Source organism: Pinus tabuliformis, chromosome 9 (genome assembly GCF_031772625.1).
Source record: "Pinus tabuliformis cultivar Carrire ecotype Pingquan chromosome 9, CPIR1, whole genome shotgun sequence".
NCBI classification, from domain to species: domain Eukaryota; kingdom Viridiplantae; phylum Streptophyta; class Pinopsida; order Pinales; family Pinaceae; genus Pinus; species Pinus tabuliformis.
In genome coordinates, this window is record NC_142307.1 from 888,637,178 (window position 1) to 888,661,365 (window position 24,188).

The following is a 24,188-nucleotide window of genomic DNA, read 5'->3' on the forward strand; positions in this document are numbered from 1 at the left end:
GAAAAAACTCATCAACATTGTGTCCTTTCACCTTTTTTTCCTCCAATGCACATTTAAGATCTCATTTCAATTTTCAAGAAATCAAACTCAGTTTCTTGGAAAAGTTTGATATCACTTTATATGCTAGACTACAGTGTTTCTCCATTACCAGAAGCTTCCTAGAACACTCTAGAACAATTCAGCCACTTTTTGGAATCAGTTATTGTAATGTCCCCGTCCCCATAAGAAGCTTATGACGGAGTCCGCTAGCCTAAAGTGGTTCCCATAGGCTAAAGTGGTGAAATAATTAATAAGGGGACTTAAATTTGCCTAAGGAGACTTTATTAAAGAAGGAGAAAGGATGATATTTCCTAGGCAAGTTGGATGTCACTTTAACTTTATAAAGTGGAGTATCAAGAAAAAAAATAATAAAGAGAGAAAAGGGAAGGTGAAGATGAAAAGACAAAAGGGGAAGTGAAGATGAAAAGACAACCCTAAACTCATTAAAGAAGGGACCTATCCCTTATGGTCGAGCCTGCTTGCGCATCCTCTCCCTCTTGGTCGAGCACCTAAAGGGTTTTAACGCTCACTCATCATATGGGTGAGGGACGGAGTCACTCACTATTCATATGGTGAGGTCCTCTCCTCTCCCTCTCCTCTCCTTATCAGTCGAGCCCCCTAAAGGGTCCTCTCCCTTTTGGTCGAGCCTGCTTACGCATCCTCTCCTTAACAGTCGAGCACCTAAAGGTCCTTAACAGTCGAGCCCCTGACGGACCTTATGGTCGAGCACCCTAAAGGGTCCTTAACAGTCGAGCCTGCTTACGCATCCTTATCAGTCGAGCCCCGTTGCCGGTGATGGCGGGGGTCGAGCAACTAATCCAGCTATCGTTGAGTGAGACGCTACTGCTTTTCTTCTACGCTTGACTTGCTTGAAGAACGGAGCGAGCGAGCCTATTTCCTTGTTCACTGCTACTGGCCTTTCCGTGGTGTAGTCTTTCGCATATGAATGAACTGGCCTTTCGAACAAAGTCAGTGTAGTCCCGATGGATCTCCACTTTCTGGACCCCCTCCTCTCTTGCAAAGAAGTCTCTCCCTCTGGTCCCCCCTAGAAGTTGACTTGTTGACGAAGCGGGTGCGTCTTGCTTTCTTCCCAAGCCAGGAAGGGTTCCTGAAGAAGCCAGCTAACAAAGCGGCTGGACTTGATAAGTAGGATTGAAGAGACTCTAATTCATTCGTGCAATGTGTGAGTTTGAAGAGAGAGTGGGAAGAGGAAGCTGAGGGCTTTGGAGCCCTCGCTGCCATAGAAGACTTCAGTGTTGCAACAAGACCCACTAGTCTGGATATGAGAGTGAAGTCATTCAAATTTCACCATTGAGCTACAATGGACAACGAGATTGCTGAGAAATGTTGAGGTACTCAAGCTTTATCAATCATTTTTATATCTTTATACAGTATTTCCCATTTCTTTTGACAGGCTGGAGATTTTCATAGAGAATGGAGTACCAAAAGCAAATATGAGCCAATAGAGAGAGACTGTGTACAGGAGCAGCAATTTCTCCAGCTTCCTGGGGTCCACGAATTATCTGAAGGAGCCTGTGTATTTTATTGTGGGGACCAGCTTACATATGTCCCACAGAGTAAAAGCGGAGAGCCTCACGTGACTGGATTTTCAAGGAAGTTATGGGAACGAGTTTCTATACACCAGTGGCACGATTTTTACCCTCTTAGTGTGATGAGTTATTTCAATTTTATTATTGGGCAGCGGCCATAGCAAGCACAAGTTTTTCTGAAGAGAAAGGGGACGAGTAACCTCATATATTCATGCTGGTTGGCCTGTTGGTATTCTGGGTCAATTTCTGCCATACCAGAATGAGTTTGTCTCAGTTGGGATGCCATTATAGAGGTTAAGTATGTGGCTGTATATTCTTTTCACTGGGTCGAGTATCTGAGTCTATTTGTTGACTGTGGTAAGTGTGACTTACTGCTGGTGTGATACCAGTCAAGGGGATTATTGGTAAAGGGACATGGACTTGTCCTGTAGCGAATCATGAACTAGCTGAAGCGTGGCACCTCTAGTAGCAGCGTACATCACTACAAATATATTCATGCAATTATCCCAGGTTTTCTCTCTGTATGTTCTGTAAAATTCAAGTTATTTGAGACTCAAGGGTGAACTGCTGTTACATATTTGCAATTTCTGGGTTTGCTATTTGATGGGTTTGTTCTCTATACAATGAACAACCTCCCTTTTGATAATATATACCATGGCTAATGCTTATTTCTGAATTTAAAATGAAATATCAGTCCTGGTGATAGGCTGGTTTCTCTATATGTGCATGTCACTGTGTATATTTTTGGCACCTGTAAATATTTCTCACCTACAGAGGTGTACAGTCAAACTGTTTGAAGAAAGAGACCACTGAAATTTTTAATTATAAACCCAGAATTTTATTAGAAGTTTGAGGAATTCCTAAGTGGGAATTTTACAGTTATCCAATTTTTCAGCATAGATTGTGACAAAATTCAGGACAGAAAAGGTTCATTTTTCTTTAGATGATATACACATCTGCACATTTCTGGTCTCCCTCCGACCTGTTCCAAACTTCTGCATGCCAGAACAATGCGGCAACAGAACTTTAGAACTAGTCATACTGCCTTCCTGCATGACCACCACCAGTTCCTCCCCACACCCAACCCCTTACTTGTTACCAACACCCAATCTACAGTGCATTTATCCTCCATCACCAGCATTCAATCTGTCTGGCACCAGCTCAGTAAATAGCTCACTGTACCACATGAACAGCAGATCAGCAGTTTATGCCAATGACATGGCCAATTAGTTGGGTGATCAAAGTGGATCAATACAATCCGAGAAAGGCTCCAGTGACCAATAATTTCTGACGAAAAGTCAGCACACGATCAAGCCGGTCTGATTTTAGGGAGCAAGTTAGTGATCTTCATAGTTGATTGCACATAAATCTGACAATTAGGGGGGCACATCCAATAATCATTTGATCACATCTTTGCATAAATATTGGAAAACCACGCAGGATATCCCCCTCTTTCCTAGTCACACTGCCTTCCTGCATGACCAGCACCAGTTCCTCGCCACACCAACCCCTTAGTTGTTACCAACACCCAATCTACAGTGCATTGATCCTCTATCACCAGCATTCAATATCTGGCACCAGCTCAGTAAATAGCTCACTGTACCACCTTAACAGCAGATCAGTAGTTTATGCCAATGATATGGCCAATTAGTTGTGTGATCAAAGTGGATCAAGACTATCCGAGAAAGGCTTCAGTGACCAATAATTTCTGATGAAAAGTCAGCACACAATCAAACCGATCTAGTTTTAGGTCGCAAGTTAGTGATCTTCATAGTTGAATGCACATAAATCTGACAGTTAGGGGGCCACATCCAATAATCATTTGATCACATCTTTATATAAATATTGGAAAACCCTGCAGGATCTCTGATCAGAATCTTGGGGGGACGCCCCCAAGATCTAAAAGATTGAAATGGATCTTGGGGGAGACCCCCAAGATCTGAGTAATTGCCACACCAAGAAAATAACAAGAATAAACCAACCAGAAAAGTAAAGCATGAACCAACTTTTATTAGATAGAAAATGATAGTTCCAACTACATTGTGCTGAACCATGTGTGTCCTCTTACAAAAAGAGGCTAGTTATTTATAACATTTTTTAGTTACATTAACATGGGTAAATACCGTGGGTGGGAAAATACCATGGGCGGATTTCCATTCGGATGATTCCTCCCTCCTTAGGAAGCAATGGTCCCCATTGCATGAAGTTCCCTCCAGAGAATCTTTTGTCGAAGATGAGTTGTGGATGACCAAGTGTTGTCGAAGACAAGGGTTTTGCGTGGTTGACCCATAACCGAGGGTTTGTGGATGACCCGTAACCATGACGCACAAATATCCAAGGATATAGATACCCTGTAATGCTTGTTGCGGCCAAACAAATGGATTCTGTTGGCAAGGGTTTTGCATGGCTGACCCATAACCATGATGAACGAGGAACCGAGGAGAGAGATACCCTGTAATGTTGGTGGGCCAATAGTGAGGTGGACAGTGTGTGGCCAAGCAAATGGACTTCAATGGCAAAGGGTTTTGTGTGGTTGACCCATAACCATGATGAATGAACAGCTGAGGATAGAGATACCCTACAATGTTGGTGGACCAACTGTGAGGTGGACAGTGCGTGGCCAAGCAAATGGACTTCATTGGCAAAGGGTTTTGTGTGGTTGACCCATAACCATAATGAACGAGGGTTCGAGGATAGAGATACCTTGTAATGAACCTCGAGATCACTTGTCAATCTATCTAGTAGAGATCTAGTGGCTTATCTTTGTAAATTATCACCATCTAATGATATGATGTAAATACTTCCTCCAAGTACTCAAATTTCACATTTTTTATTCCCATTTTGAAAATATTTGGTAGTTCAACAAATCTCATGCCATAGTAGATAGTTTCTTGGTCACTGTTATACCGTGTAAGAGCTCCAACTCCTGATATCCTCTATACAATGTTTGTGAGTTGGCTCGTCACACCTACAATAACTACAAACCATGGTAGTGTGCCCTCGTCAATAACACCACCCCTTGCAACATTTACTATATGAGCTCCCTTCTTCATCTTGTCAAAAGCTTCATCATTGAAAATCTTCTTTGTAGGAGTCAACGGCATATGCAATGGAAAAAAAAAAACAAAAAATCCACAACAGTTATGGCCTCCTCAAATGATACCAAATCCACACCAATGGTGCATGCCTTATCAGCGGGAGCATATGGGTCATGTGCAATAACATGCATTCCCAACTTGGATAGCGGAATAATTTGTGCATTCCCGGCTTGGATAGCAGAACAATCTGCGCCTGCGCCGCATGCGTAGTCCAACGCTTCCTGCAGCATGGTCATATTGTTTACCCCTGTTTTCGCCACACACTATCATGTCCCCGTTTTTATTCTTCTTCATAGTACAGCGAGGGTGGATTTCTAGGGCATGGGATGGCCAAGTCCGTGGAGCAAGGTATGTCATCAGGGGTCCCGATGGAGTTTTGAGAAGTTTTTATGAGGTCCAACGACATTCACTTGGTATATTCCATCATCCACACAGTTTGCCTTTCGTTCTGGCACATTCTGACCACTTTCAAAAAACTGAGTTATTAGTGGGCTTGACTCAATTAATTACACTTAAGGTGGCATTCCGGGAGGAATACGTGGCAGAACACCTTAGTGTAATAGCTCATTGGAAACGGAACGAGAAGATCTACATGATGGGATGGTTAGATGAGAGTTCCAATGACCTGGGGAGACATGATGACCAATTTACCATTTTCCCGCATTAAAAAGAATATTTTAATTGAAATAAAAGAGGGAAAAGTGCTCCATGATTAAAATAAATATAAAATAGAAGATTCTAGAGGAGTCCATGACATCTATTGGAGGACATCTTGGAGTTGATATTGTTTCTTGTATTAGAGGTTGAGAACGTGGTTCTCTACTCCATTAGTAACCCCAGGACAAAAACCCTCGGGTGATTTAGAGAGATTGGGTGAGCACCCATCTCCCCTTGGTGGGTTCATTCAGAATCCACAGGTGTAGTGATCGTTTTTCTGTTTTAGTTTCTGCATCTGATACGACTGTAACTGATTCTCTGGTAGAATCTTCCTTTGCACGGAAGTGCCTTGATACAATGTCGTCAAGGTATCCCACATCTCCTTTGTCATGTTCTTCTCCGCAATATGTTGAACTACATGATCCTTGACCCCATCAAGTATTATGCACTTTGCCTTGGCTATTACATCCTCATACCTTTCGTTAGCAACTGGGTCGACTAGGATAGCCACAGTTCTCAAGGAAGCCCTTGATGCGATGCCTATCTAGAACAGATAGGATCCTGGCCTTCCAGATGACAAAGTTGGATGCCCCGTCCAACCTATCTTGATCCCTCAGTTCGTTCATTGTCATCTTCACTCTTCTCCTCGACTCCCTCTCGGTCTTGACTTCCTTCCTGGAAGTTCTCTCTTAGACTCCCCCTAAGTCTCGATTTCCCTCTGGAAATCCTCCTGCCAATTGTCGAACCGCTCCTCTCCGATCCCCTTTGCTCCTGCAACACTGATTTGGATTTCTTGGCTAGAAATCCGCCTAGGTAGCGACTCCCTCTACCTTGGTTTTGTCCCATTAGGTATTGTTCTGCTTTGACAGCAACAGTACCCTACCAACTTCACAATCCACAATCTGCCCACAGCTTCCCAAGCCCAGCAGCTGAAGAAACTAAGCCTCTTAGCTCTGCGCAATCACGGCATGGTTGAATTGCTCCTCTGGCCAATTGCGTCACTCCTACCTAGCTGAGCAGGCTGACATGACTCTTCGTGAGCCTCTTCTGCCTCTCACTGCTTCTGTGCTAGCCCTCTCTCCGACTCGAATTGATGACGCGGGCCCTCTGCGTCACTCCTTATTTGTTGCCTTCTGCTTAGGAACAACTCTGTCTCTCGGGGACAACTTTTTCCGCAGCAAATTTTCTGATTTAACTGGTGCCTTCAGCTCTCCTATGATCTGCAATGCTCCGATACCATGATGAAATTTCTAAGTTTAACTCGTCAAAATTCTTCCTGCACTATCTGATTTATTTCACCTACTTGTTTATTCCTTTAACAAGTTATTTAACCATATAAATACTGAAAATAAACACAAATGCGGTCTCAACCATCTACAGATCATCAACTGAAAGAATAGACAAACACACAAGGGACACCATTATTTTTGGACAATCGTCCCCGGAAAAACCCAACTTGGGAAAACAGGTGCAACAGTTCAGAGAGTTTTATTATTAAGTAGCTTTCTTGAGTACAACTAGGGTGTAAAACTGGTTCACCCAACAGATATTTCTATCTGATAGTAATACCTCTCTTTGGAAGCAGATATTCAGCAAGTCTGCTCCACGAAAATCTCGAAAACGCTTCTCTGAAGCTCTACGTCAGCCCTCCTAGCCTCTACGTCACTCAGAAGCCCCATGCGTCAGCGTTCTGCTGCTCTGCGCTGGCTATCTGGCCTTCTGCGTCACCCACGCAGGCCCTGCTAGCCTCTGCACAGTCACTCTGGCCCTCTGCGTGGCTCCTACTGGCTCTATTTAGCCTCCTCTGCCTCTCCACTAGTCCTTTGACACTATCTCTGCCTCTCTACTATGCACTCATTGCCCCTCACTGCAACTCAGATCACTTGTTTGAATTTTCTCAGCAAACCCTGCTCCAAAAAATCGAACTGACTAATCAAACTTGGTGTATCTCCAACTGACCCTCAAGCCTCCTCTTATACTTTTTCTGTTGAGCCTTCAACAGCCGAGATTAAATCTCTAATCAACAGCTAAGATTACTTTTAGCTTGATCCATGTCTTTTAGAACATTCTCACCTAGTTTTATATTAATACCCATTAATATTTATATTTTCCTATGTTTAGATTTAGGAACCCATTAAAAATATTAATTGTTTTAATATCTCTCTAATCAGATGGAATTTCCCCAAACCATTTTTGGGTCTTGGAGATCTCATGTGCTTTACCCTCTCCACCAATTTTCATGGCTAGAACACATCCAATGCTACCCCAAATCAACATATATATATATATATATATATTGTGATAATCAGAGTGGGATTCGTCTGACAGAGAATATCGTGTTCCACGACCACTGCATATTGACATCAGGTACAACTTTATTCAGGATATGGTACAGTAGGAGCAATAAAGCTCAATCATTTCAGGATGGATGAACAGGTTACTGACATCCTTACAAAGCCTCTTGGTAAGGTTATATTACCTTTACAGAGAGGTTGGGAGTCGTGGAATGACCCTATTATGAGGGTCTCGATCGAACATTGAGCTCTGGGAGCTCCTGGGGACCTGGGGTACTTTTTGGAGCCCAAATACTACATGCTGGTGCGATCCAAGATATGCCATACCACGTTTTTTGTGTGATACGCTACCACTGTAAATCTGCTCCCAGTCGTCATTATCCAAACCGCCTCCTTGGTATACGTTGACCCTCCTCCCCACAAAACCCTCCCCCATATAATACACTCCCCACATATCCCCTCCTCCATATAACAACTCCCCCAAGCAATACCTTTGTGCAATTTTTTTACAATTTCTTACACTAGAATTGCATTTTTTTGCCACCAGAAGTACATTTTTGCAGTACACATTTTTAATGCATTCATTGATATCTATTGTTGGAGTAGTTCTCTCTGGAAAAGAGAACTATCCTGAATGGTTGCGAAAGATAAAACACACTCTCATTTTCAATGAGTTGTGAAAAAGAGTTTGTGTAGGAGAAGGAGATAATGAACCTGCAAAGCCCACCTCAAATAAAGAGATCACCATTTGGGAAAACAAGAACAGCAAGGCATATGCCTTGATTGTAGCATCTGTAAATGAAGAGGTGAGTCACCATATTTCACCATTTTCAAATGCTTTTGAAGCCTTTCGAAGCCTTACAGAAGTTGAAGGAACTCTATGATTCACACTCTAAACTTGAAGTTATCCAATTGATGATTAAATTGTCCAGTCTTGAATTAAAAAATGATGACCCTCTTGCTTAGCATCAGAAGTAACATCTAATATGCATGATATGAAAACCATTCGTGTTCAAATAGACATTCCTCTCATAGCTTATGTCAAGGCACTATATCCCACCTATTCAATTTATCTTGAGTCATTGCAAGCAAGTGGAAACCTCAAGGAGATTCCCTTTGACTCCCTTGAGAAGAAGTTTGTTGACAGAGAGAAGGTTTTTTAGAAGAAGACAACTCCTCAGTTTTCTGAAGAAGTTGTGTCTTGCACATAGAGAGAAGAATCATGCTCAAGATTCTTCTAGAGGAAGAGGTGGCTGCAGGAAGAAGAAGAGGAAGAAGAAATTTTAGAGGCAGGGACGGCAGACAGTTTCAAGGAAAAAAGTTTGATCTTCATTGCATGCGTTGCCATAGAGATGGACATGATGCATCGACATGTAAGTTGCCTTGGGACAGAATTGAACAGGAAAGAAATGAAGCCAAAGGTAAAACCCATGACAAAGAGAAAGGTAAAGCACCCGAATCCGCTCACTATGTTGCAGCGCATTGTAATATTGGAGTAACTGAAGATTTGTTTAATGCTTCACTTGCTTCTTGGAAAAATGATTGGTTGCTACATTCAAGAGCAACTTGCCACATGACTTTTAAAAGAAACTTTTTCGAAGAATTTACTAACAATGTTGATGGAGCAGTATACTTTGCAGACAAATCAAAACTCAAGCCAACAGTGCTTGGCACAATCGGGCTCAAATTGTTTGGTCTTGCAAACTTTCTTCTGCATGATGTTTTATATCTCCCACAACTGAGGAGAAACTTGTTGTCCTTCGTCCACATCCGCCAGCAAGGACACTCCATTCATATGTTTGATGGCAAGGTTGAGGTGAGAAAGGCATTAGATCACTCACTTGTCATGACAGGGATAGAAGAAGAAAGGCTTCTCAAGCTGCAAGGTACCTCTGCTCGTGCACAAATTTTCTCATACAATTCTCATTATGATGAAGGTACATTTCCATCAAGTTTATTATGGCATGCCAGATTTGGACACCTGAACTATGACAACGTTCGCTTGTTGAAGAAAAATAGTGTTACTGGTTTGCCTACAATTCCTAGGAAACTTAAGCAATGTGATGCTTGTATTCTAGGAAAGCATAGCAAACTGTGTTTTCATGATTCACATTCCAGAGCACATAGAAAACTTGAACTCATTCATTCAGATTTATGTGGCCCAATGCTTGTTCCTTCTGCAAATGGAAATAAATATATGATGACATTTATTGATGACTACACCAGAATGTGTTGGGTTTATTTATTGAAGAACAAATCTGATACGTTTCAAACATTCAAAAACTTTCATGCATGGATTGAAAATGATGCACAATATCATATTGGCTCTATTCGCACTGATAATGGAAAAGAATACACTTCAAATGAATTTGAAAACTATCTTCGCTAGCATGGGATCAAACATCAAACAACTGTGCCTTATAATCCCCAACAGAACGGAGTAGCTGAAAGAATGAACAAGACAATCTTAAATATGGCACGTTCCATGATGTTTTCAAGGATGTAAAATTGATGTTTTGGGTTGATGCAGTTCTATGTGTTTTGTATGTAAAGAATAGGTGTCCATCCATTGATATTAGAAACAAGACTCCTTATGAAATGTGGTATGGCCACATTCCTTCGGTAAAGCATCTCAGGGTCTTTGGTTCCACCTGTTATGCCTTGATACCAAAGGAACAAAGAAACAAACTTGGTGCAAGGAGTCGTAAGTGTATCTTCTTGGGGTATTCAAATACCCCCAAAGCATATCGCCTCTATGATGAAGTTAATAAGAAGTTTGTTGTATATAGAGATGTGATCTTTCTTGAATCTTCCAAAGCTGACAATGTTGTGAGCGGCACATTGATCACTTGGATAGATTCAGACATGCAAATTCATTTCAAGAATTTGATAATCAGATTCCACATCTTCAAGCAGGGATTCCTATAGTGGATCAATTTGTGGAATCTTATTCTGAAGCACTCTCTCCCCCGCATGAAGCTCCAACCACTAATTACAATTTGAGTGATTCAGTCCCAACTCAGTCAACTGAGCAGCTTGGGCCATCTCAAAAAGGTCCTCCAAAATCATTGACAAAGAAACTTGAAAGTGTTCATCCTGATGAGGTTGGAAAGACAGGAACAAGAAATTCAACTAGGCAAAATGGAGGTGATGTAGACGATTCTGATTCACCTATTGATATGGATATTTTTTATGATTGTCAACTGAATTTGTCTACAAATTTTGAACCAACTTCCTTCAAAGAAGCCTCTTCTCATGATGAATGGAAAGAAGCGATGCAGATAGAGCATGATGCCTAGATAAAGAATAGCACTTGGAAGCTGGTTGATCCTTCATTGTGAACCAAACCAATTGGTTGCAAGTGGGTCTACAAGGACAAGTATAAAGTTGGTGGCTCACTTGACAAGCACAAAGTCAGGCTTGTGGCAAAGGGTTTTGCACAGAAAGAAGGGGTATACTATGAGGGGACTTTTGCCCCCACAACAAAATGGGCTAACATCCGAACACTCTTTGCCTTGGCAACTCAGAACGGTTGGAAAGTCCATCAAATGGATGTAAAAACTGCTTTCTTGAATGGAGATCTGAAAGAAAATGTTTTTATGTCGCAGCCAAAGGGATTTGTTGTGAAGGGCCAAGAACACAAGGTATGCAAGCTTGTGAAATCCTTGTATGGCCTCAAGCAAGCACCGCGATCCTGGTATGAAAAGTTAACTGAGCATCTTCTAAAACTCAACTTCAAACATTATAATCTTGATGATGCAACTTTGTTTGTCAAGAAAGTTGGCAAAACAATTGTATATCTTGTGGTGTATGCAGATGATCTTTTGATGATAGCGAATAATGGGAGCTATGTTGCATCCATAAAGAAGGAATTGAGGAAAGGTTTTGAAATGACTGACTTGGGCTATGTTCACTATTATCTTGTTACTGAAGTAACTCAACATTCGAATTTTATATTCCTCTCTCAGAAGAAGTACATTGGAGACCTATTGAACAGGTTTGGCATGGTTAAGTGCAATCCTTTGACTACTCCAATGGAACAGAACTTGAAGCTCACATCCATTGAAGGAAAAACAATTTCATGATGCAACAAAGTATAGGCAGCTTGTAGGAAGTCTCAACTGCCTGACTACTACCAGACTAGACATTTCATTTGCTATTGGAATCCTATCCAGGTTTATGCAAAAGCCTTGTGAGGGACATTGGTCTGCTACAAAAAGAGTTATGTAGTACTTGAAGGAAACTCAAGAGTTTGGACCCAAGTATACACAAGTGGGCGACTTCAACTTGATTGGATCCTCTGATTCAGACTTCAATGGAGATAAAGAAATTGGGGTATCTATTTCAAGTTATGTTATGATTCTTCGATCAGGAGTTGTCTCTTGGAGGTCACGCAAACAATCAGTTCCAGCAGATTCCACAACAGAGGCAGAATATGTGGCAGCAGCTAAAGCAACAAAGGAAAATGTGTGGCTCAGGAAAATTCTGCAAGATTTGCAAGTGAAACAAGTGCATTCAACTCTACTCATGATTGACAACACTTCTGCAATAAAGTTGGCCAAGAACCCAAAATTCCATGTTCGAAAGAAATACATCAACACAAAATACCATCTGATTCGACATCATGTTGAGGCCAAGACAATCCATCTATGCCATTATTCCACAAATGAGCAAATTGCAGACATCTTCACCAAAGCGCTGGGAAGAGTAAGGTTCGAAAGATTCAGAATGATGGTTGGACTCACCAACATCCCTTCAGATTAAGGGGAGGAATGTTGACCCCTAATCTTTGGGGTTACGAAATTTATGTAAATAATGTAAATAGAAAATTAGAAGATTAGGAATATGAAGAGACACTAGGAGGTGAAGCCCAAGAGTCTCTCCTGTAGGAATTTACAGGGTAAGTTCCACAGAAAGAATACCAAAAGGACACCGCTCACAACCAGATCTCAAATCAATACACCAGTATTTTTGACGTGGTTAAAACCCTCAGAGTGCAAGGAGGGAAACAGTCCACGGCATGTCCCAACGTGGGTACTACAGGCAATTTATTAATCAAAGAATGAAAATTTACATAAGCTTCTCTCATGCACGGATTACCCGAACAATGACCCTCCATGCGCTTTAAATAGAACTCATGGACCAATCGGGTGTCAAGCCACGGATCAAGTGTCGGTAATACCGAGGTGAGAGTGAACCGTCGGATCACTACATATCGTGACCGTCGGATTGTAAGTTACAAAATGTACAACGGTAAAGAAACACACTTTACCTAACTCTAACCTAACTCTATACTAGACCAAGTTGAACTTAACTATATCCTATGTGTCGGAATATCCTAACATCCCCCCTTAAGAACAACTTGGGATAGGATTGAAGGATTTACAAATATGACACAATAGGAGAAGGAAGGAGGCACTAGAGCCTATCCCCCCTTAGTGACAACTTCCTGAACTCCAAGCATATATCGAAGTTTAGTGAACTTCGCCTCTGTGAGAGCCTTTGTGAAGATGTCTGCAACCTGATCATCTGTTGGACAATATTGCACTTCAAGAACATGGTCATGAATGAGCTTTCTGATGAAGTGCATGTGTAGTTCAATGTGTTTGCTGCGTTGATGCTGGACTGGATCTTTGCATAGCTGAATGGCACTTTGATTATCACACCAAAGTGTGGTTGAATGCTGCTGCTCAAAGCCAAACTCTGATAGGATCTGACGAAGCCACAAGGCTTCCTTACTAGCTTCCATGGCACCACGATACTCTGCTTCTGCTGACGAAAGAGAAATGGCAGCCTGTTTCTTACAAGCCCATGTAATAGGTCCTGAACCAAGAGTGAAGACATAACCGGCAGTAGACTTCCGATCATCAGGGTCACCAGCCCAATCAGAATCAGTGAAACCAACTAACAGAGGAGCTGCTTTGGCACTGTAATGAATCCCAAACTGTACTGTACCTCGAACATAACGAAGTATTCTTTTAGCTGCTTTCCAATGACTTTCACGGGGTTTTGCATAAAACGCGCAACAAGGCCAACAGCAAAGGAAAGATCAGGACGAGTATGGGTTAAATACAGGAGTTTTCCGACAAGTTGACGGTATAAGGTAGCATCAACTTCAGGAGAGGTACAAGAGACTGAAAGTTTGACTCAGACTGAAAGGGAGAAGGGGCTGGCTTACAGTCTTCCATGTGAAAATGACGAAGAATATCACAAGCATACTTGGACTGGGAAAGGAAAATACCCTCTTGGGATTGCAAGACTTGAAGACCGAGAAAATAGTGTAAATGTCCTAAGTCTGTCATTTCAAATTTCTTTTTAAGGCTGGACTTCACATGGTTTATAAGGTTGGGATCACTACCAGTAAGAATAAGATCATCAACATAAAGAACAAGGATGATAAGAGAGTTGCCCTCTTTCTTGGTGTAGACAGTATTGTCAGAATGACACCTAGAAAAGCCAGAGTCTAAAAGAAAGCTATCCATTTTGGCATACCAAGCCCGAGGAGCTTGCTTGAGGCCATAAAGGGATTTCTTAAGTCGACAAACAAGGCTGGAGTCTGTTTGTATGAAGCCAATGGGTTGTTCCATATAGATTTCTTCCTGCAAGTCCCCATGCAAGAAGGCAGATTTAACATCCATCTGATGGACTTCCCATTTTAAAGAGGCGTGCCAAGAGGCACGTTTGTCAAAACTGTCCCGATGATGTTTTCCGAGTACACATCCGGAACAAACACCATCTCTGCAAGATACCATAGGAAGACCTGTCACCATATTTTCTTTACATAGATGCTGAAGGGAGCGATAGTTTAAGTGACCAAATCGCTCATGCCAAAGTTTGCTCACTTCATCATTATGAGCAACAAATACTGAGGGAAGATTGGATGACCCAAAGTTGTGAAACTTATACAATCTTTTGGAATCATCAGCAAGACCAGTAGCTAGAATCTGTTTAGGATCTTTTAGATCCTTGATTACAACATCATGAGGTGAAAATTCAACAATTTTACCTTCACCTGAATGAGTTATCTGATAGACAGATAGAAGGTTGCAGGATAAGGTTGGAACACATAATACATCATTAAACTGACCATTGTCTAGATGAACAGTTCCAGTCCCTACAACATTAAGAGATCTATCATCACCAATATATATATTTTTGGTGTTACAATCATTTAAAGAAGAAAACATGGCTTGGTTTTTGGCCATGTGACAAGAGGCTCCAGAGTCAATGAGCCACTCATGAGAATGAGAAGAAGAAGAAGATACATTTAATGCATAACCAGACTGAGATGATTGACAATGAGATGCAGAAAGTGCCATTCCGGAAGTTGAAGTTGAAGTAGGCTCCACATGGATGTTATGTTTCTTCATTGCGGCTTCCAAGGCTTCCATCTTCTTAAAGCATTTAGATTCTAAGTGGCCATCTCGATTACAAAAGTTACAATGTCTATCAGTCTTCTTCCATTTGTTTTTATTGGTCTTATCATTTTGCTGAAATGATCTTTCATTTTGAGGCTGAAATGGTTTAGGACCATTCTTTTGAGGATATGACTTCTTAGGATTCTTTGAATTTGGTTGCTGCTGGGCGGCTAACGCTTTCGTGGAAGAGTTTCCAAGATTAAGAAGACCAAGGTGTAAGAGTTTTTCTTGTTCTCTTATTAAGGAATCACAAAAGGAGTCAAAGGAAGGGGGCTTGTAGTCTTGTCCTTGACAAATGAAAGCTTCTCTTGTAGAATGGAAAGTGGAAACAAATACAGAGTAGGCTGGTCCCAACTTAGTAAGGATGGAATAAATAAGGTTACCATCGTCTTTCTTAACTTTAACACCTTCCAGGAGATATCTAAGGTTCTTGAATTTGGACAAGAAATCTTCAATGCAAAAAAAATTATTAGGATCCAAAGTAAGCAGCTCATTTTCAAGTTGATGGGCTCTAATTTCATTTTTAATCCCAAAAACTTTAGCAAGTTTTTCTAATGCTTCATGAGGAGTCTCAAGTTCCGCAATGTGGAATCTAAGATCAGGAGAAAATTAGAAATAGACATCCCTATCAAACCACGTGCTTGATCTTGTCTATTTTCCCATTTTGCCGCCTTGTCTTCATCTTTTGGTTTCTTCTCTTGGTCTGTGGCTATTCTGAAGAGACCTTTACTTCTAAGTAAATCTTCGATGTAGGCTACCCATTGGAAGTAGTTAGTGCTGTCAAGAATGACTTGGCATGGGCTTTCCATTTTAAAAAAAACTGAAGCTGAAGATGCTGAAAGTAGGTGTTCCAATGGATAGATCTCGAAAAAATAGGCGGTTTTTAAAAAAAACGGCTCTGAAAAAGGCTTCCGGATGAAGAAGTTATGGCTTTTTGAAAAATAATTGTTGAAGTAGCCGGCAAAGTGCGCGAATGTGCGGGAATGAAAAAATCCGCCCCCACAAAATGGAGACTTGAACCCAAGACCTCTACTCGCTTAAAATAGCTTTGAACCAATTGATCTATACAAAAAATTTGAGAGAGAGAGAGAGAGAGAGAGAGAGGGGGGGGGGGGGCCTCGGTTTGCGTGCTTGCCTTGAGAAAGCTCTTTTTCCCTACAAAACACAAAACACAAAACCCAACACGAATATGCAAAGAAAAAGGAACCTTGCGGCTCGAAGTTAGCTTTAGCCAAAAAACTAGAAATTTTTAAAAAAATCTCAAAGTTAGCTTTAGCCGAAATACTAAATATTTTTCTCAATGTTTCTGATTTTCCGAGATCACACTAAGGTGCAGGGAAAAGAGCATACGCATGAGAAAAATCCTTCCTTTCTGTTTCTGATTTGCCCAGATCGCACAGAGTCGCAGGGCAAAGAGCATACGCAGAAATGAAAGGTATAGATCCGGTTAAAAAAAAGGCTAAATAAACTGAGACCGAAATAAGCAGAGAGAAAATAACAGTAAACTGCAAAAAAAGCACTGTATACCTCCCGATCTGAAAAATGACGCAGCTAGGGCTACCGGAAACCTTTTCGCGTGAAACGAAAGGGGTTCCTCACTGGAACAGATGCTCCGAACGCAACAGAGCAGTCCTCTCGGCCCGAAAGCAGTCAGAAACAGCAGATCTAGGAAACGACAGCCGCATGCAGTTCTACCGGCTTCAGATTTGGATCACCAACGGACGCGGCCCTCAAATAGCTCCGATACCATGTAGGAATTTACAGGGTAAGTTCCACAGAAAGAATACCAAAAGGACACCGCTCACAACCAGATCTCAAATCAATACACCAGTATTTTTGACGTGGTTAAAACCCTCAGAGTGCAAGGAGGGAAACAGTCCACGGCCTGTCCCAACGTGGGTACTACAGGCAATTTATTAATCAAAGAATGAAAATTTACATAAGCTTCTCTCATGCACGGATTACCCGAACAATGACCCTCCATGCGCTTTAAATAGAACTCATGGACCAATCGGGTGTCAAGCCACGGATCAAGTGTCGGTAATACCGAGGTGAGAGTGAACCGTCGGATCACTACATATCGTGACCGTCGGATTGTAAGTTACAAAATGTACAACGGTAAAGAAACACACTTTACCTAACTCTATACTAGACCAAGTTGAACTTAACTATATCCTATGTGTCGGAATATCCTAACATCTCCCACCATGTATATATCCATGATCAATCTTAATGCAAAAACACAATTCACATTGTGGAGTTACCTCCTAGCCTGACACATGGGGTTCAACAACTTGATCTCTCAAGATCAAGTCTGATTGGGGTTCTACCCCTGGCTATGTGGACTGGCTTTTGTTAGTGGAGAGTGGTTAGGTCTCATGACTCACTCTCGATCGATCCTTCTTATTATCTATATCAATCTTCAAAAAAGACAAGACAAGATGCAGAGATAGTACATGATTATCTAAACGAAATGATGATGGATGGATATTGGCAAGTGGAATTCTCCCTAGTTGACAGGGAGTGTTAAAATGTGCAACTAGGCCCAAATTCCACTTTGGGGAGCTCATTTGAGGAAGATGATTATTGGGCTGAATTCCTCTTTCCGAGAGGACCAAAATTGACCTAAAGATCTCTAAATTTGGACAAGGAGAAATATGTTTTTGAAGTCAATTCCACACATCTGCAATTTGTCAAGGTCGGCTTCGGATCAAGTTGGACAAATTGACCCTCCTCCATCACATATAAATAGAAGAGACCTCGAACCTCATTCGCACATTCACAACACATCATTCTTCTCTCTCCTCATCTGATTGGGTTTTACAAATCACAGGCAACTTATTTCATCTCACAAGTGCGAGCTTTTGGAGGACAGTTTGACTGGGCGTTGACTTTTGTTTCAGCCAGATTTGACCAGTGTTGACTGAGGCTCCTTTGACCTGTTTTGACTGCAATTTTTGGACAATTAATTATATTTGACCAGGCTGCATTTATTGGCACATATATGAGGATTTCTAGGCAGGTTGACTTGCGTTGACCGCATTTATTGGCACATATACAAGGATTTCTGGGTAGGTTGACCGCAAGCCTAAAGTGATTATTTGATCGCAAATTTAATCCTTTGTTTGACTGGGTTTGACCACTCCAAAGTTGATTGTTTCTGTTGTTGTTTGACCTCCAAAGAAGGTCGAGCTACTCTGACTTTGACCGAGCTCAAGAGGGATTGTTTTGTTGCTACGTTGACCACCATTGAACACTATTTAGGGTAGTTTGACTATTGTTGACAGAGTGCAAAAATTACAGATTTGATTGGGTTGTTTGTTTGGCATTTGGACAATGGTATTCGATCATCAAATTGGCAAGTCAATTTTGACTTTGACTTTGTATTATTGTACTCTCCCTCTGCTGAACATTTGATATTTATAATAAGAAGAATTGATCAAGGGTTTCCCCATCTTGGGGTTTTTCCCTGGCTTGAACCAAATTCTTGTGTTCTCTTGTCTTGGCTTGTCTCCTGCAGTTTACTGTTTATGTTCTATCTATAGTTACTATCAATGTGAATTAATGGTTTATGTGATTGCTATTGGAAATTAAGTGGAAATTATCATTGGGCTAATAAAAGGGCATTGAAGTAATTGTTGCAGACATAGAACATACCATTGTTATCTAAAATTAATAGAAGGTTCTTTTTTCCCATAATTGGAGAAGTTAATTGGGCTTCCATGACATCATACAACACACAATTTCCATCAACATGAATACTTCTTGTTCACATTCGAGGTATGACATTTATGGTGCCTATGACAACTTTGGATTGTTCCTTCAGTGATCGGTGATCACAAGTGACTGAAAGGCCTTTGGAGGTTGGACGCTTCACAAACACCTTCTTTTCGCCCTCCATTCGTCGAAAAGGGTCATCTTTTGAGGGCATGAGTCCCTGATTTTTGTACATGCAGCATTAGAAGATTGCATGTTAATTTAGATTAATTAATTTGTAGAAAGGGCCTTTTGCCCCTCCTTAGGCAAATTTAGGGGATTTTATCTTAGAAAATTATTATCTTATTCTAAGGGAAGTTGAGCACCTCCTCTATGTTGGAATTTCTAAGCCTAACACATCAAAAATTCTTCCTGCATTATCTGGTTTATTTTACCTACTTGTTTATTCCTTGACAAGTTATTTATCCATATAAATACTGAAAATAAACACAAATGCAGTCTCAACTCATATACAGGTCATCAACTGAAATAATAGACAAACACACAAGGGACACCATTATTTTTGGACAATCGTCCCAGGAAAAATCCAATGCAAGAAAATCGATGCAGCAGCTCTGAGGGTTTTATTATTAAGAAACTTTCTTGAGTACAACTAGGGTGCCAAACTGGCTCACCCAACAGAGATTTCTACACGGCAGTAATACCTCTTCTCGGAAGCAAATATTCAGCTTCTCAGCACTAGTCTGCCCCACAAAAATCCTTCCGACACTTCTCCAAGGCTCTGCGTCAACCCTGCTAGCCTCTGTGTAGCTCTAGAACCCTCTGCATCAACCTTCTGCCTCTCTGTGTCAGCTCTATCGCCTTATACGTCACCCACGCAAGCCCTTCAGCCTCTATGCAATCTCTGGCTACCTCTGTGTGGCTCCTGCTGGCTCTGCATAGCCTCCTCAATCACTAAGTTAGCCCTCTGGCACTATCTCTGCCTCTCTGCTATGTACTCACTGCCCCTCGCTGCAACTCAAATCACTTGTTCGATTTCTCTCAGCAAATCCTGCTCCAAAAAATCGAACTAACTAATCAATCTCAGTGTATCTCCAACTGACCCTCAAGCCTCCTCTTATACTTTCCCTGTTGAGTCTTGAACGGATAAAATTAGATTTGGCTTGATCCATGTCATTTACAACATTCTCACCGAGTTTTATATTAATACCCATTAATATTTTAATTTTCCTAAGTTTAGACTTAGGAACTCCATTAAAAATAGTAATTATTTTAATATCTCTCTAATCGGGTGGAATTTCCCCAAACCATTTATGGGTCTTGGAGATCTCATGTGCTTTAGCCTCTCCAACAATTTTCATGGCCATAGCACATCCGATGCTAACCAAATCAACACTCCCTCTTAGCGAGGAATGTGCTCTAGTAATGCTCCTCCACTGAACATCACACTGATCATCCAGCACTGGTACCTGTGCTGATGCTTGGCCTGCTGCCCAACATCCACTACATGCTACCTCCTGTACTACTGCCCAACATCCACTACACTGCTGCCTCCTGTACTACTCCCCATGGCTCTACCACTGCCATTGCTTCATCTGTACTGCAGCTCCCTCTCAACATGTTGCATCATGCTGCCCATAGCACCGCCACTGCTAATTGTTGCACTGCAACTCAGTTACTGAGAAGTAAGTAACTGATCTACCCAAATTCTGACATCCTTGTCACTCTGGAAGCCCACTGATGTTGAAGTTACCTCTGCTACTATCATGTGCTCCCTCTACTGCCTCTATGCTAGTACAAACACCTTTGTGCCTCTCGCACTGCTGCAACCTCCTCTGTGCCTTTCTGCACTGCTACAACCATCTTTGTGCCTCTCACACTGCTGCAACCCCCACTGTGTTGCTGCAGATCCCAACACTCTAGCACTGCCTTGTCACTCCATCCACATCTTGCTTCTACCGACATTCATCATCCTACTACTTTCATTCAAGACTCCTGTAGCCAGATATGATCCAAGAGTTTTGGTACCTCAAGAATCCTGCCTGTCATCTTCTGTAGTCCTCCTGACTACAGCTCGATGTCACCCCACCTCTTCTCTAGAGGTGCATAAGCACTCATGGCACAGTCATTGTCAGCCTCGACTTCTTCCTCCGCCTTAGCCGGAGCTGTCTTGGAGTCAGAAGCCTCTCCCTTCTTCTTCTTCTTGGGACACTGGTTTGCATAATGACCCAGCTACCCACAATGGAAGCACTTCACCTTGGAGATGTCCTTCTTCTTCCTCTTCCCCTGTTGTATTGTAGATGCCAGAGCCGCATCCTCCTCCTCTTTCTTGATTCGACCTCCTTTGTTGCTACTTCCCGCCTTGGTCAACTGTTTGATCACTTCTTAGCGAAGATCTGCCCACATCTCTTCCCATCCTGGAAGATCAGCTCTACCCAAAATGCTTTGAACAAATGTCTCCCAATCCTCGGAGACTACATTCAAGACGGTCCTCACAATGAACTCCTGATGCGGTGTGGCCCCTATGGAAGTAAGTTCGTCTTGAATCTCTTGTGACCTACTCAGGTATAGATCTATCTACTCCCCCTTCTGCATTTGATACGACCACAGCTGATTCTCCAACAACATCTTCCTCTACATGGAAGTTGCCTGATACAATGTTGTCAACGTATCCCACATCTCCTTGTCGTGTTCTTCTCGGCAATATGCGGTACTACATGATCCTTGACCCCATCAAGGATTATGCACTTTGTCTTCGCCATTACATCCTCATACCTTTCATTATCAGCTGGGTCGACTGGGATAGCCATGGTTCTCAAGGCGAAGCCCTTGATGCAATGTCTGTCCAGAACAGACAGGATCCTGGCCTTCCAGATGACAAAGTTGGAGGCCCATCCAACTTGTCCTGATCCCTCAGTTCATTCATTGTCATCTCCGCTCCTCTTTTGGACTCCCTCTAAGTCTCGACTTCCCTCCAAGAATTTCTCTCCTAGACTCCCTCTTAGTCTCGATTTCCTTGCTAGAAATCTTCCTGCCAACTTTCGATTTGCTCCTCTCCGATCCTCTTTCCAACTGCAACTCAGATCTGGATTTCTTGACTAGAAATCAGCCAATGCAGGGACTCCCTCTACCTTGGTTTTGTCTCATTAGGTACTGCTTTACTCCAACAAAAATAGCACCCCACCAGCTTCCCAATCCACAATCTGCCCACAGCTCCCTAGGCCCCAGCAACTGAAGAACTGAGCCTCTCAGCTCTGCACAATCCCGGCAAAGGCTGAATCACTCCTCTAGCCAACTGCATCAAGCCTACCTGGCTGAGTAGGATGACGTGGCTCTTCGTGAGCCTCTTCTGCCTCTCTCTACGTTTGCATTGGCCCTCTCTCTGGCTCGAAATGATGACGCAAGCCCTTTGCGTCACACCTCTGCTGCCTTCTAATTAGGAGCAACTTTGTCTCCCAAGACAACTACTACTGCTGCAAATTTCTGATATTGTTGGTGCCTTCAGTTCTCCAGTGATCTACAACCCTCTAATGCCATGTTGGAATTTCTAAGTCTAACACGTCAGAAATTCTTCCTGCATTATCTGGTTTATTTCACCTATTTGTTTATTCCTTAACAAGTTATTTATCCATATAAATACTGAAAATAAACACAAATGCAGTCTCAACTCATACAGATCATCAACTAAAATAATAGACAAACACACAAGGGACACCGTTATTTTTGGACAATCGTCCCCGGAAAATCCCAATGCGGGAAAACCAGTGCAACAGTTCTGAGGGTTTTATTATTAAGTAGCTTTCTTGAGTACAACTAGGGTACCAAACTGGCTCACCCAATAGAGATTTCGACACAGCAGTAATACGTCTTCTCGGAAGCAGATATTCAGCTTCTCAACACTAATCTGCCCCACGAAAATCCTTCTAGCGCTTCTCCAAGGCTCTGCGTCAACCCTGCTAGCCTCAGTGTAGCTCTAGAACCCTCTGCGTCAGCCTTCTGCCTCTTTGCATCAGCTCTCTGGCCTTCTGTGTTACCCACGCAGGCCCCTCAACCTCTCCATAGTCTCTAACTGCCTATGCGTGGCTCCTGCTGGCTCTGCGTAGCCTCCTCAATCACTACGCTGGCCCTCTGGCACTATCTTTGCCTCTCAGTTATGTACTCACTACCCCTCGCTGCAACTCAGATCACTTGTTCGATTTCTCTCAGCAAACCCCGCTGCAGAAAATCAAACTAACTAATCAATCTTTGTGAGTGTTTTCTTCCATTTTGCAAGGTTATAGAATTAAGATGTCTATGAAATTTTCATTATACATTGAAACATTTTATGGCTCTAAAATCTTCTTTGCAAGATTTGTCACCTAGTATCGATCAAGGAAACTTAGAATAGCATTCCTTGACCATATATCTCCTATTGATTACAAATCACTAGGGTTTGATCGAAACGCTTTTCTCTCTCTTACTTGCTCCAACCAAGGTCTTCAACCACAAACACCCCTTGTCAGACTCCATATGCCCAGCAACTCATTGATAAGCAAAAGCACTAATCCTTCATTCTTCGTCACGTTATACCTTTTTGTTTGAATCATTAAATTCAAAATAGCATGTGTTTGGAATCTATTTAAGCATCTCCAAGACTTATCTTAGCCCTCTAGACTTAGCCATAGGCACTTTGAACTCGCTACCTCATTACACTTGGGAGTGCTATATTATTGTAGATTATTTTGGTGTCTACACTCTATATAGCAGAATCCTTGGAGGGTATCTAGCCTGGAAATCCTTGGGCTACTTAATCTCTGACACTCGTTGGGGAAGCCTCATTTGTGGGGATAAAAACCCATCGACAAAAAAAATAGGGGAATTGCTATTAAGGTGACAGTTATGGTGGACCCCATTGTTGTCCCTAACCTAGAGCGCTAGTAAAAATTACACTAGGGTGCTAAATTTTGCAGCAACGTGGCTCAGGCTGGGTGCGATCCGTGGGTGATTTTGACAGCTTAAATACCCCTGGGTCACAGTTTCTTAGACCACAAGCTAGTCGTGCATGTGACAAACACACTAGCAAAAGAGGGAAAATTTGAAGAAAACCAGTACCTGGGAAAACCATAATACCTCAGACTTGTTTCCACTAAAAAAAATCCTGAATTTTTTAATAAGAGAGTTCCAATAAACAACAAAGATGAATATTCTACTCAATGCGTATAAAAAATAATAGATGCACCATAAATTAAGCATTCCCGATTTTAATATTAATTTCACTTCATTTCACCTGAATTTCGACTATGACTGATTTTAACCCGATACCAAACAACAGGTGCATCCATGCAGCTTTGTAGAACATTGCTTTTTTCAACAGCGTAAGGAGAAAAATATTACAAGAACAGACTGCAATGTGAATATGGCAGGTGAAATATTTGA

At 41.9% G+C, this 24,188-nt stretch overlaps 1 protein-coding gene across 2 annotated transcripts in view; it reads right to left on the reverse strand.

Annotated features, from left to right (window-relative positions):
- The window catches only part of TPP2 (tripeptidyl peptidase ii), a 531,975-nt gene that overhangs the window by 393,927 nt on the left and 113,860 nt on the right, over positions 1-24,188 (reverse strand). The window lies entirely within an intron of this gene.